Source organism: Equus przewalskii, chromosome 2 (assembly GCF_037783145.1).
Source record: "Equus przewalskii isolate Varuska chromosome 2, EquPr2, whole genome shotgun sequence".
Lineage (NCBI taxonomy): Eukaryota > Metazoa > Chordata > Mammalia > Perissodactyla > Equidae > Equus > Equus przewalskii.
Window position 1 is genome coordinate 38,367,582 of NC_091832.1, and position 14,711 is coordinate 38,382,292.

The 14,711-nt window shown below is 47.1% G+C and overlaps 1 protein-coding gene and 1 long non-coding RNA gene across 6 annotated transcripts in view; one reads left to right on the top strand and one right to left on the bottom strand.

Annotated features, from left to right (window-relative positions):
• KAZN (kazrin, periplakin interacting protein) overlaps positions 1-14,711 on the bottom strand; it is a 1,021,468-nt gene that overhangs the window by 718,681 nt on the left and 288,076 nt on the right. The gene's annotated exons all lie outside the window — the stretch shown is intronic.
• Positions 5,094-14,711, top strand: part of LOC139080740 (uncharacterized) — a 37,615-nt gene continuing 27,997 nt past the window's right edge. The window contains exons 1-2 of one of the 2 annotated variants that reach the window (XR_011535480.1): positions 5,094-5,391; positions 13,152-13,278. This is a non-coding gene — a long non-coding RNA (uncharacterized lncRNA). The remainder of the gene's footprint in view (positions 5,392-13,151; positions 13,279-14,711) is intronic. The other variant, XR_011535481.1, reaches the window with a different exon arrangement.

A 14,711-nucleotide genomic window follows, 5' to 3' on the forward strand; every position in this document is an offset into this window, starting at 1 on the left:
CAGTGGCCTGGGGTTCACCGGTTCGGATCCTGGGTGAGGACGTGGCACTGTTTGTGAGGCCATGCTGTGGCAGGCGTCCTGCATACAAAGTAGAGGAAGATGGGCACAGATGTTAGCTCAGGGCCAGTCGTCCTCAGCAAAAAGAGGAGATTGGCAGCAGATGTTAGCTCAGGGCTAATCTTCCTCACAAAAAAAAGAGCCGGGAAGACTGGCTCTATGTCCATCTTCCTGTCTTTTATGTGGGACGCCTGCCCCAGCATGGCTTGACAAGCAGTGCCATGTCCACACCCTGGATCCGAACCAGCGAACCCTGGGCCGCCAAAGCGGAATGTGGGCACTTAACCACTGAGATGAACGTAGGGGTGCTCTCTTTCTGTGGGTGCTGACCGTAGCCATCTCGCTTCCACTCGGGGGGTACCCACCTGAAGACAAAAGGAACGCAGAGCAAAGCAGAGAGCAGAACTGGAGAGGATCGGAGTCCGGTCCTCACTCGAACGCTGGATGCTGACATGCTGGATTCCCACCTTGACCTTCCCAGTTGTGCAAATCAATGAATTCTTTTTATGATTTAAACCACTTTGGGTTTGTTTACTATAATCGAAGAATCCAAATATCTGTCTTGATGTGCCTGCAACCATTTTTCTTCAAACCAAAAGGTCATGCCTTCAGAGCTTTCTTTTGGAAGAAGAGGAGGATATATTTGGGGTTTACAGAATAACCAAATCTCTGGGCTGAAAGGGACCTGTTCTCATTCTTTCTTGGTGCCTAGCAAACCACCCCAAAATGTAATGGTAAAAAACATCAACCGTGTAAGATGCTCGTGGGTCCTGTGGGTCAGGAGTTCAGAAAGAGAGCACAGTGGGGATGGTTTGTCTCTGCTTCATGATGTCAGCAGCCTCCACAGGCAAGATGTGAATCGTTTGAAGTTAGAACCGCATAGAGGCTTCTCTGCTCACACAGCTGGTGCCTGTGCAGCCTTGATACAAAGGCTGGGCTCTCTGGGGCTTCCAGACAGAGCCCTAGCCATGGCTTCTCCGTGTGGCCGGGTTGGGCTTCCTCACAGCATGGAGGCCCTGGGATAGCTGATTTCTCGCATGGTAGCTCACGGCTCCAAGAGCAAATAGCCCAGCGAACAAACAGAAGCTGATCTTTCACGATCTAGCCTCACACAGCATCACTTCCACCATACTTACAGGCCTGCCCAGATTCAAGGGAGGGGGCACAGACCCGTCCATGGGAAGAGTGTCAAAGAATTTGGGGCCCTGTTTGAAGAGCACCGTGCATGTGGCATTTTCTCTCGCACTTCCATGCCTTTGCACATACTTCTCGTGTCAGGTAACATTCTCCCCAATCCTACTTCGCCCAGTGTCTCCGTCTTCACCCTGCACGGCTCTGTAGTGTGTCAGCTCCTGAAGAAGCACCCCCCAGCTTCTTCTGAACCGGGCTAGGGGTCATTCTGCTCTGCATCCTCTCACCCTCTGCTGGTCTCGCCATCCTGGAATCGTTTTCATGTTCTTTGTCACTTATCTCAAATTTTGGACATCATAAGGAATACAGACCATGAATTTTATTACTATAATTTTTATTTTGGCCCCTGGCATGTAGGATATGCTAAAAGTAAATATTTAGTGAAAATGTCCAACTCCCTCACTTTGCAAATGAGAAAACACCAGCCCAGAAAAGGAAGTGCTCTGTTCAAAGTCACACGACTCATTTGTAGGAGTCCAGAACCCAGGCCCCTGTCTGGAGTTCCCAGGTTACTCCCCCTGCACCTCCATATTGTTCCAAACACAAACCCTGAGTGGTGCTCAGAGGGACCTGCACACAGTGGCCAGAACCCAGGAGCATCTGTGCCATCGGCCTCTGCCAGTGAAACCTCTGGTTTTCCAAGCCCACTAATTTGTGAGGCTTTTAGACTGGGAAGAAAACACGATAGATGGAGAGCAGCATTTTACATTTGCAGAAACAAGAACCGATTGCTAGAGTTCACGCCTAATTAGCTCATGCATTTTGTCAGCAGGCTCGGTACTTCCCGGCTGAAACGTGCCTCACCCATGAACACTACCGGTTCCCCGTACTCGTGGGCCGGGTGTTCGGCATGCCACTGTGCAGGAGGATTATCGCCAGGAAAAGACAAAAACAGAAAGGTGAGCAGTTCTGCAATGCTTTGGATGAAGCTACTGAGTGATTTTCACTTTCATGAACCTGTCACGAATGCGAAGTAAAACTTTATTGCAAAGAAATCTACATATAAAGAATCTTAACTAAATCTGGATGGTACACACTACGCACATGGTTTCATTTCGTAGGTATTGATCAGCAAGCACTTCCTAGAACACGAGATAACACATTTCTTTACCTATTGATACATCCCTTTCCTTTTTGTAAGAAAACAAATGCAATGTTTCTAATTGTAGGTCCAGAAAAAAGTAGTTCAGGAATTCCATTTCCCTCTTAGATGGTGCATTCTAACCGGATCTTATCCTTGATGCCCAAAGGGGAGAGTATTCAGCTTTTTAACAGTGTCATTGTCTCTTCCTGCAAGTTCTCCCCCAAATAGCTTATTTTTTGGCCTTAAAATTATCTCAATTTCTAACAAAAGCTCTGATCATTTCCGGCTTAATCAAAGCGGAGAATTAGCTCACCTTCTTACTATTCTAGGAACGCTAAAACAAACAAATAAATAAATATTTAAAAATCCATAACCTTTTATCTAGCTCTCTCTTCTAACACCTGTTTTTTTAATCAAAAGTGTTCCTTGTCTACTTCCATTTCATGTGCCCTATTTTAAGAAAAAATTAAAAGTTAAAAAGTCCTGGGACCAGCCCCATGGCCAAGGGGTTAAGGTCGCGCGCTCAGCTGCGGCCGCTCAGGGTTTAGCGGGTTCGAATCCTGGGCCCAGATACGGCACGGCTCATCAGGCCCTGCTGAGGCAGCATCCCACATGCCACAACTGGAAGGACCCACAACTAAAAGTACACAACTATGTACCGGGGGGGCTTTGGGGAGAAAAAAGCAGAAAGGAAAAAAAGAAGAAGATTGGCAACAGTTGTTAGCTCGGGTGCCAGTCTTTAAAAAAAAAAAAAGTCTGACAATAACACGTCTTGGCAAGGATGTGGACAAATCAGAAATCTGGTAATATTGCTTAGCAAAATACAAGTTGGTAAAACACACTTTGGAAAATAACTTGGCAAGAGCTAGTAAATTTTAAGATATGAATTCCTCAGGACTCAGAAATGCCACTTCTAGAGAAACTTTGTTACAGTCGCACTGGAAGGGGTGAACAACAATGCCCATAGCAGCAGCAGAAGGAGCCGGCATGCACAGCAGCAGGAGCACGTGTAAGTCAAGGGCACGAAAATGAGAGCCGATCCCTCCACCACAAGGAAAACAGGTGAACCACAGCTCGGCTTCCACGTGGAGGAAACTCACACATGTAACATTGTTTGAAAGCAGCAGATCGTGAATGCATACGTGCTGTATGATTTGATGCACACAAAGCTCAAAACCTTGCAAAACTAAAACCACGTTGTTTTGGAAGACGTACATGTTAGCTAAAACTATTTAAAAAAAAAAACAGCCAGGGACCCATTGCCGTCAAATTCAGGAGAGTGACTAGTTTGGCTGGGGGAGAAAGGAGAATGCAATTGGCGTATTGGAGATGTCCCCTTCCTTAAGCTGGGGATGTGGGCACAGGGGGTTGTTTTCTTTTATTCTTTATACCTTTCATAAGTTTCATATTTTATGTGTATATTATATTTGATAATTTCTAAAACGAAAAAATAAAAAAGATTATATGGAAAAATCCTTAAAAATGTGTAACATTTATGACAATATATCTTTCATATATTAAGAGCTCTTAAAGATTAATAAGAAAAGGCCAATAGTTCAAATAATACATGAGCAAAGCCATGAAATGGCAAATAATAAGAACAGAAAAATACTATGTTTTAACCCATCAGATTAGCAAAGCATTAAAATTGAAATACTATCTAAAATCGGAACGGGGGGAGGTGAGAGGCAGGCGCACAGCTGGTGGGAACGAGCTTGGTACGCTTTTTCTTCCAGGCGATTTGGCAACATGGATCAAAAGCCTTCAACTATTTATAGACTTCTACCCAACATTTCTATTTCTAGGACTCCATCTCAAAGAAATACTGAGGGATGGAAGTTCAAGAACGTTCACTGTATGATTGTTTATCATGATGAAAAATGTGGAACTGCTCAAGTGTTTAATTCAAGACTGGCTAGATAAATTATGGTACATCCATGCAAGAGAATAATATGAACACATCAAAATCATGACATAGCTCCATATTTATTGATATGGAAAGAAGCAGATGACGTATTAAGAGCACAGTAATAGAACAGAATACATGAACACGAAACCACTCTGTTGCAGAAAAGTGTGTGTACACATGTGTGTGCTTGTGTGTTCGTGTATGTGTGTGCACACACTACCAACATGATCCCTGCGTCCACCCTCTTGCCCTTGTCTTCCTGAAGCCCATTCTCAACACAACAGCCAGAATGGACCTTTTACAACACAAGCCAGATTGTGTCACTCCTCTGTTCAAAATGCTCCAACTGCCCCCACCTCCCTCAGAATAAAAGTCAGATTTTATTTTGGCCTCACGTGATCTGCACTCACCCTCTGCTTCCCCTGTTTATCTGACATCCCCACTTGTTCACCCTGCTCCAGCCAGTCTGGCTTCTCCATTTTCTATCAATCTCCTCACACATACTCCTGCCTCAGGGCCTTTGCACGTGTTCTTCTCTCTGCCTAGAATGCTCTTCCTCCCAAAACCACCTTCTCAATGAGACCCTCCCTGACCCCTTGCTTAAATCAGCGACCCGCCCCCCCAGCACTCCCCACCTCCTTCCCAGCTTTCACATCCCCACACTTCCCGCCCTCTCTAATCCCACAGACCTGTATTCATGTTGTTTATGTCTGTCACCTCTCATTAGACTATCAGCTTCAGGGCAGGATTTTTGGTCTTTTTTGTTCCCTGTTGTATTTCCAGAACCTAGAATAGTGCTTGGCACACAGTAAGCCTTCAGTAAATAGGGCATGAATAAATTACTGAATAAATGGACAAACGAAGACGCCAACTTCCGAGAGTGACACATATACCGAAGTAAGGAAACAGAGGAATGGGTTGGGGGCTCTGTGGGGCGAGGTGGGCAGGTGACTCCTCTGGCAAAGTGACCCTTAAGAAAGAACTAGATGAGAAGGAGCCGGGCACTCAAAGACCCGGAGGAAAACTGTTGCAGGCTGATGGAGCGGAAAGCACAGGGTCTGGAGGCCGGAGCACCCAGAAGGGTTCCAGCAGCTGAAAGAAGGATGTGCCCCAAGGGGTCGTCTTGTTTCCTACAGCGGCCACACTGCAGGTAATTTTTAATGATTGTTTTTCTCCATTTGTTGTTTCTATTATTTGAACAATGAACGTGGACTGACTGCAGAATCGGGAGGCTCGGGTCTACACATCTATCACGGACGGCGTCCTGGGTCCTGGTTTTCCTGGGCCCCGTGGAGCTATGTGGTTTGTGACCACGGGTGACCTACGTCCGCCCACTGCAAGATGAGCCCGTGGGGCTCCACACCCCAGCTAGTTTGAAACCTGCATAATTACACGTTTCTCCCGTTCTCTCCAGAGTGACATTAGACACGCCTTCCCCTTCTCCATCTGAAACTGACACGAAGGTAAACAAGGTTGCCCCTAGCAACAGCCCGGACAATCCTTTACAAACTGCTTCACAGAGCCGGCAAATTCTTTCATTTGTTTGTTTGTTTGCTTGTTTTTATTGTGGGAAGGACGCTTTCCGTGGGATCTACCCTCTTCACAAATTTCTGAGTGCACAGTGCAGGAGTGTTCGCTACACACAGATTCCTCTCCCGGCTTCAGCCCGATGGCTCCTCGTGTGAAGGAGTCCATTAAACCCAAACCCAGTGTAGCTGCTCTTATGGTCTAAATGAGGGAGCATCATTTTTGGTGGATGTTACAATAAATCTCTCCGTTCTCTCCTCCTCCTCCTCCCAGAGCCTGGGGGAAAGATAAATGCAGGGAAATTTACTTTGTCCCCGTGGGGAAGGGCAGGGCCCGCCCAGAACCCCGTAGGTGAGCAGAGCGCCTTAATGATGCTTCAAGCGTGTGCAGGTGCTGAGAGGAGAGAGGCGAGTCTGCGCTCAAAGATGGGTGAAAGGCGCCGAGTTTCTGGGAGAGCCCAAGAGGAGAAATGACTTCAAACAAAAGAGAACCAAACAGAAAACAGAAACGCAGGATGTGCTTATAGTGGCGGGGGGCGGGGGTGATTTGAGTGAGGCCCACGGGTGTGTTGACTGAAGGACTTTTGACCATCTGATGTCCAATTTGGGTTGTTAACCAGACGCCGTTGTCATCTAATTTCCATTGTCACTTTCAACTCATCACAAAATAGACGCAGATGCCTTGTATGCAGTGGTCCTGGGTTTTGTTTTGTTCCTTTGTTTGTGAGGTTGGTTTGTGTGTTTGTTTTGGGAGATCAAGAGAAAGGGCCTGTGTTCTACACTGGGCAGCTCTGGTACGGAAAGTCTGTGTGATGCTGAGATGCCAAAGGAGGCCGGCTCTGGGAATCAGAGACAGTGGAGGCTGGGAAAATGTGAACCAGCCACAGGTCAAAGTTCAAGACAGCCTTGTGCCTCAGCTGTACCTGGTCTGCATTTAGACACAGACTTATGGGTTGATATTTTGTTTTCCTTCTTAGCTCTAATCACCCCAGAAATAGTATACTTTAATTTCTAGTCTTCCTTTCCCTCGTCCCCCCACCCAAATACAAGCCCCACGAGAGAAGGAACTTAGTTTAGGCTATTTTGTTCACTGCGATAGTCCCAGCCTGCAGGGAGTGGGCCCTCAGGAAATATTTATTTGAATAAATATATAATTTTTTTCAGGGTTTCTTTTCTTTCCCCCCTTGAGAAATGGTGACCACACATGCTGAAGGTAATTCTCATGGAAGTTCTTTTTCCATTGGCTGGGACTCCCCACAAGAACACTTCAGATAACGTCTCTGAGTTCACCCTCCTGCTTCCTACAGGGGTTTTCACTTTTTTTCCGTTTGTTAACCATTTTTCACAACTGGCAGCTACAAACTGAGGTATTATCTATGTATCTGTTTAATTCTCCTCTTGGTTGGACTGTTTACAATCTTTGGATTCATTTCCTTCTGTACTATTTAAAATAAATTTTAAATGTAGGAGTATGACATATCTTCAGGGAGAATCTGAGTTTTTTGGCCAAAGGAAAACGTGGCCTCAGGCAGCACTTTCTGGAAAGCATCATTAAGATGATACTTCATGCAGCAACAGGTCAGAAAATAGGGCCGAGTCAAATTAGGCAGATGATTTGTGCACACGGTTCCGTGACTTCCTTGCAGCTGCTTTATGTAAGAACCCCAAACGTTATCTCCACGTAAGGAGGTCTGGCATCCCTGGGAGGCAGGGAGGATAGGAAGAGATGACTAACAAAAGCAAGCATCATACCACGCTTTCAAAACGTTGGATGACTTTTAAAAGATAGGTATGGTGGAAAGCAAGCTCTTCTATTTTCTGACTCTTGCCAGGAATTCAAAGTTTCTCCCCAAGTCTACTTCAATCCTTTCCTCCCTCTAGCCATTTGTGGTTGTGATCATGTCCCTCTCTGAGCCTCTCTTTCCTCATCTGTAAAATGAGAAGAATAGCAATACCCCTTCCCCAGGCATGGGAAGGATTCGGTGCTCGAGGAGCTGAAGCACGGGAAGGGGGCGGCACACTGGCCGGCTCACGGGAGATATGCAGAATTAGTTGGTGAAGGAATGAGTGCTAACTCCCTTTATTAGCAACTTGGATTGTTACTCTTCTAAACCTGCTGTCTTCCAAATAGGATGTGCATTTAAGAGCTGCCTTCAGTGCCATCATCCAAAGGTACAACATGGGCTTTTCAGGACCAGCTGAAGATGGTGGAGGAGGGTAAGGGCGGCCGGGGCTTCCAGGGCCCTTGAAGCCAGCGGATGGGGAGGCCACCTAAGTGCTTTCTTTAAAAACAGCTTTATTGAGGTATAACTGATGTACACAGAACTGCACAGATTTAATGTGTACAATTTGATGAGTTTGGACATATGCAAACACCCGTGATGTCATCACCACAGTCAAGGTCAGAGACAGAACCAAAGCCTCCCAGCGTTTCCTGTGTCCCTTTGGTTTTTTCGTTTTGTTTTGTTTTTCATGGTAAGAACACTTAACATGAGATCTACCCTCTTAAATTTTGACGTGCGCAATACCATGTTGTTAACTCTGGGCGCCATGTTGTTCAGCAGACCTCTAGAACTCACGTTGCATAACTGAAACGTTATACCCGTTGGACAAAACTCCCCATTTGCCCCTCTCCCCAGCCCCTGGCAGCCACTGTTGTATTCTCTGCTTCTACAGGTTTGACTATTTTAGATACTTCATATGAGTGAAATCATGCAGGATTGTCCTTCTAGGATTGGCTTACTTCACTTAGCATAATGTCCAGGTTCATTCATGGAGTCTCAAACAGCAGGATTTTCTTCTTTTTTAGGGCTGAATAATATTCCATTGTGTGTGTATACATCACATTTTCCTTACCCACTCATCCATCCATGGGCACTTGGGTTGCTCCTGTATCTCGGCCCTTGTGAATGATGCTGCAGTGAACGTGGGGTGCAGATGTCTCTTTGAGATCCTGATTTCAATTCTTTTGGACATATACCAGAAGGGAATTGCTGGGTCCTATGGTGTTCACACCTTTGAAGGGGCAGCAGAGCTGTGTAGTAGAGGCCCGAGTGTGGAAGGAACCAGAGACCTTGGTTCTAGCCCTGTTCCTTCACTTTCTAGACATGTGACCTGTCTGGGCACCGCTTTCTGGACCTGCCAAATGAGGGGGACAACAAGGCCACTCGGCCTGAGGTTGCTGGGGCAGTGAACAAGACGAGAAAGGTGTGGTGGGACCCAGTGCAATGTCCTTTGTATCCTCCTTCACTTAGCCAGGACTTGGGCTAAGCATCTGACATCTATGATTTCACTTAACTTACGCACCCACCTCATGAGGGGGTATCAATGTCATCCCCACTTTCTAGATGAAACAGTGAAGGCCCAGAGAAGTTTCAACAATGAAAAAGCTTGCTGTACATCACCCCTTCACCTCCTTGGTCATTGTAGAGTGGGCAGGCGAACTCAGGAAGTGTGAACCCGTGGTACCCCACCCCCTCCCCCATCCAGAAACGGAGTATTCCTGAATCCTGCAAAGCTGGCTCCAATAAAAGGAGATTCCATAACCTCTGGTATAGGTGTGGATAAAAAGAGATGGCACAGTTTGGCCCAGAAGGAGTTTCGAGATCTCAGATGTAGACAATAGGCCCAAATGATGTGGACCTCCACATCACAGAATGACAGCCTTACAGGGTGGCCAAGTGTCTGGATGTTGATGAAACAGGTCCTTGCAGCAGCAGTAGGGATCTCGGGGAGCTGCTGAAGCCCTGTTACTCCTCGGGCCCGGCAGATGTCTCATCCTGGGCAGACTGTCATCACCCCTTCCTGCATACCCACGAGGGGCAGAAAGAGAAATGGAGCAGGGCCACCTGGCAGCAGTGGAGGGTGGGGCCAAAATCCCACAGTGGCCTGCCTCTGTCCTGTGCATCCTGTGGGGACTGCATCTGCCTGGGGGATGGTGCCTTGTTTGTGCCCACAGAGCAGCATGGGCACCCCTGACTAACCACACAGAGGCGTCCCAAGGGCGTGGGAGGTCCCAAGCATCAGGGAGCTGTGCTGGTCCAGAAGTTTCCGCTGTCTTTCCAGTCCTCATTGCCTTTTTGTGCTGATATAATTTGTGCATGGAGATGGCTAGGATCTGTGCCTTTTGTCCCTGCTCTCCTTCGACACAGGTTCAGGGTCTCAGAGCCGAAGCCTGGGCTCTGAATGCTGGGCCATACTGCCTGTCTGTGGGACTGAGTCTCATGGGGTGAGGCTCAGAGACAAAGGACGGCAAGCTGACAATCATGGCCACTGGCCCAAATCTCCATCAGTCTCATCTCCAGTAGACATACGATTCAGTCTCAGCCTAAGCACTGTTGACATTTGGGTCCAGAGCCTTCCTTGCTGGGGGAGGGGTTGCTGTCTGGTGCATTGTACCAGGTTTAGCTGCATCCCCAGCCTCTACTCACTAGACACCAGTAACCCCCCCCACCACCCATTTTTGGTTGGCTGTGACAACCAAAATGCCTCTAGGCAAAGGTCCCCTGCGGGCAAAATCACCCTCATTTGGTCTAAAGAACCCCAACTTACGGTTGTAATCCACTGCCACGAAAGAAAAAGTCAACATAAACTCTTTAGTTTCCTTTTTGAATTTCAGATTCCCTAGTTTTGTGTGCTCAGAGAGTTGGCAGTAACAATACAAAGAAAATGACACCTTGTGAACCAGCCTCCCAGAAGGCTTTTGGGGTGATGGCATGGAAAACCAAAATGATTTAAAATTGCTATTTTGCTGAAGACTAGAGTCCAGGTGTCATCTTTGAATGTCCTTGTCCCTTAAAGCAGATGATCGGTTGCTATGTCGAAGTAAAAACAACAGCATGATTTACTGAAAATAAGGAGCGTTTTTGCCTTAGTTAAATTTTTTTTTGATCGGAGAGCACACAGTTCAGCAATTGAGTGCCAGGAAGAGAGAGAGAACCATTAATCTGAAATTCCAAGAGAATCTATGAAATCCCAGCCAAAGATTTCATCCAACCCAAAAGTAATCAAAATCTTGAAGTCCTCAGCTTTGTGGGTGCTCACAGAAGTGACAGCCTCGAGAGCTCGTTTGCCGTTCAAAAGAAAATGGTCAGCCTTGATTAGGCATTGTTCCCCTTCCCGGCGGCGTGACAAACCAAGAGCTGTGTTTGTACCGGTCATTCAGACGCAAACACTCTAAAAATAATGCCGTGGCCCTCCTGAAGTTAGAAGGGTCCAGATCCTCCATCCTTTCCCCATCAGGACTGCAGTACCCCAACGGGGCAGCCCGTTGGGTATGAAATACGACTGCTGTGCTTGGCCGGGCACCCTCTGCGGGCCAGCTGTAGTGCTTTAGCAAATGAGAAACATCCAGAGGGACGTCTGGCCTCTCGCCGGCTCCAGCCGTAGGGGCTCAGCAGGGCTAAATTTAGCTGAACGATTGTTCATCTCAGAAGTGTGTTGTTGCTTGTTTGTTAGCATGTCGGTGTGTGATGGCCAGGCCTAATGATACGCAGTTTTGAATTTAATCCGCCCAAATCAGTCCCAAATGGCTCCTGTCAGCTCATTTCAGTTGGCTTGATACTGAGGCTGGAAGATAATCTACTCGCTGTGAAGAAGGACAGTCTGTCACTCCCATCTGGTAAGGATACCCAGACGGTGGGTCCCCTGTGCTCCGTTCCCCTTGAAGTTGGCTCCATCACCCTACCCCTTTCCGCTTTCCGTGGTACGAGCCCTGCCACCAATCGCAGCAGCAAAAAAAATAACCACCGGCAGAAAAACGTCCGCAGTGTGTCCCTCACTGAGTCGAACGCTTTGCTTACATTATCTCATTTAATCCTCAAAATGACCCTAGAAGGCAGGTTCCATATTGATCGTGGTGATGGCTGCACGACTCTGTGAATAGACTGAACACCGCTGAATTGTGCTCTTTAAATGGGTGCATCATCTGGTATGTGAGTTACATCTCAATAAAGCTGTTAAAAATACGATTTAAAAAAATTCGGAGGCTGCTAAAGAGAGAAAGGGATGGTCTTAACTTCGCATGTTAGAAAAGAAGGCAGGCTGAACATTAATGAGCTCAGTGTCTGACTTTATAAGTTGGATAAAGAATTGTTTGAGACACAATTTATTCCCATAGCCAAGGGTCACACAGCTTGTGTGTGGAACAGCCAGATTCCCACCCAGATTTCTCTGGCCTCGTCACTGATGCTCTTACAGGCCCTGAACCACTCGTGGTCCCCCACGATTCCGGCTTCATCCGTCATGAACTCCCAGAATGGTGGTACGGAGCGTGGGATGTCGTATTCATCTGCACATCCCCACGGCCTCACACTTAGTAGGTATTTAATAAATGATCGTTGAATGGATCATCTGCTTGAATTATTTTATTATATTGATGACGCCAATCCAGTCCCTAGTCATTTGCTCAGGCACTCTCCTGGGTGATTTATATTGCCTTATAACAGAGTATCCTTGGTCACTGCCAGGGACAGGGCATCGTTAAATTAAAGATGTTCAGAGAAAAGTTTCTGCAAACTGCTCTCTCCAAATGGATTTGGACATGAAAGAGGCCGAACATTGGCGAATGCCTGAAATCGCTTTCAGGAACTAGGAAATGATTTAAAGCAAAAGGTCAGGGCTCTTTGCAATTAGTTTCCTAAGCAGTTGGTACTCAGGCGCTCTCTGGGCCTTGCTCGCTCCTCAGCCATTAACCACCATGTTCACGGCACTGGCCCTTCAGTGCAGAACACTCCAGAGACGCATCGACATTTTCCTCCTCCACGTTTCTTCTCTACCGACCCCAGTTTTCACTTTAGGAAAAAGACCAACTCCTTAAGATCAGCAAGTGAGATGCTAAAGGTCTCCCACTCCCTTCAAACATGTTCACATCCCTCCCCGCTGAAAGTGAGAGTAAGAAAAGGTTCCCATCCAGAACTTGCTCGGTGAGGAAAACATTGCAAAATGGAAAAAGATATTTTCTGACAACCTCTGGTGTTTTTATTTATTTTGATATAATCACTCCAACTTTCTTTTATTTTTTTGCGAGGAAGATTGGCCCTGAGCTAACATCTGCTGCCAATCTTTCCTCTTTTATTATTTTTTTTCCCCAAAGCTCCAGTACATGGTTGTATATGCTGGGTATAAGTCATTCTAGTTCTTCTATGTGGGACACTGCCACTGCACAGCTTGATGAGCAGTTTGTAGGTCTGCAACCAGAATCCCAACTGGTGAACCCTGGACCACTGAAGTGGAGCATGTGAACTTAACCACTCGTCTGTGGGGCTGGCTCCTGGTGTTTTTAATTCAGACATTTTCCCCTATAGGTTATTTTATTATTGTTTTTTGGGGGGAAGATTAGCCCTGAGCTAACATCTGTGCCCATCTTCCTTTATTTTATATGTAGGACACTGGCCACAGCATGGCTTGATGAGCAGTGTGTAGGTCCACACCCCGGATCTGAACTGGTGAACCCCAGGCCGCCGAAGTGGAGTGCATGAACTTAACTGCTGCACCACCAGGCCAGCCCCTAGGTCAGTTTAGTTTTGTTGTTTATATGTGATTGCTTCTTTTGTTTCCTTCACATTATTTCAATGAAACTTTCTTGTGTTAATATTTACTCATCATAAAATATGACAGTGGGTAGGACTAGCCCCAAATAGAGGAACCTTTGATGACACGTACCTGAATGGGTGCTGGATGAGGCTAAACAGGTATTTCTCTGGTCTGTTTTCGTCCCATGCGTGAAGTAACCTACACTTGGGGGAATGTCCTGAGGGCAGCCGTGCCCTTGCCGGGAGGGGAGAGTATCTCTTCTCAGTCGTCTTGGGAGGGGAGAGTATCTCTTCTCAGTAGTCTTTTGACGAGGCCAATACCAGTGCAGAGCGGGAAGGCGTGGGTGGCAGACCTTGCACTGGGAAGAGAAGGGAAATCCTCCGTTCTCTCTTGGGGTCTGGGCGTTCATTGGGTCTTTGCTCCCAGTTGCAGGAAGTCCCAGAGGCTTCAGAGAGTCCTGCAGGCTCTCCACCCCTCTTCCCCCAGATAAAACCACATCAGCCAGGAGCTGGAGCCGAAAAGCACTCGGATTGGTCTGGCCCAGGGCAGGAGGGGCAAATTATCATCTGTCTAGGGCTTTTTCCTCATTTCCCTTATGAAATTATCTTTAAAAAGTGGGAATTTTCTCTCCACTTGTTATGGGCTGAATTGTGCACCCCTCAAAATTCGTATGTTGAAGTCTTAACCCCCAGTACCTCAGAAGGTGACTGTTTGGAGAAAAGGCCTTTAAAGAGGTGAGTAAGGTAACTGGAGGCCATTAGGGTGGCCCTGATCCAACATGACTGCTGGCCTTATGAGAAGAGGAGATGAGGACACAGCCACGCACAGAGGGAAGACCATGTGAGGACACAGGGAGGAGACAGCCATCCACAGGCCAAGGAGAGAGGTCCAGAGGAAACCAGCCCTGCACACACCCTGATCTCGGACCTGCAGCCTCCAGAACTGTGAGACAGTACCTTTCTGTCATTTAAGCCGCCCAGGCTGAGGTGCTCCGTGACAGTGGCCCCAGCAGACTAACACACCACCGTATCCTGGGAAATGAAAGGGAGGTTCTGTGTTATTTTTTAGGACAATATTACATAGACATCTTTTCTCCCAAGCATGGAATAGTGATGACAGCAGAGGTGTGCCCATTCAAGAGACAGTCTCAGGCAGCGTGGCGAGAAACCCGAGAAGCTGTCCTGAGTCCACGTGAGGCAGTGGAGAGATGCTCAGAAAGAGACGAGGTCGTTGTAAAGGGGAAGGGGCCTGGATCCAGCTTTAAAGCCAGAAAGCACTCTTGTCATTTGAGTAAACGATCGTTTAAGTGGATGCCTAAGAGCCCACATGGTGGCCACATCATTGTCTTCCTTCACTTGTGGTTGACATCTACATGGCTTCCAGTTTGTCACTCTTAGAAAAAATGTCACTA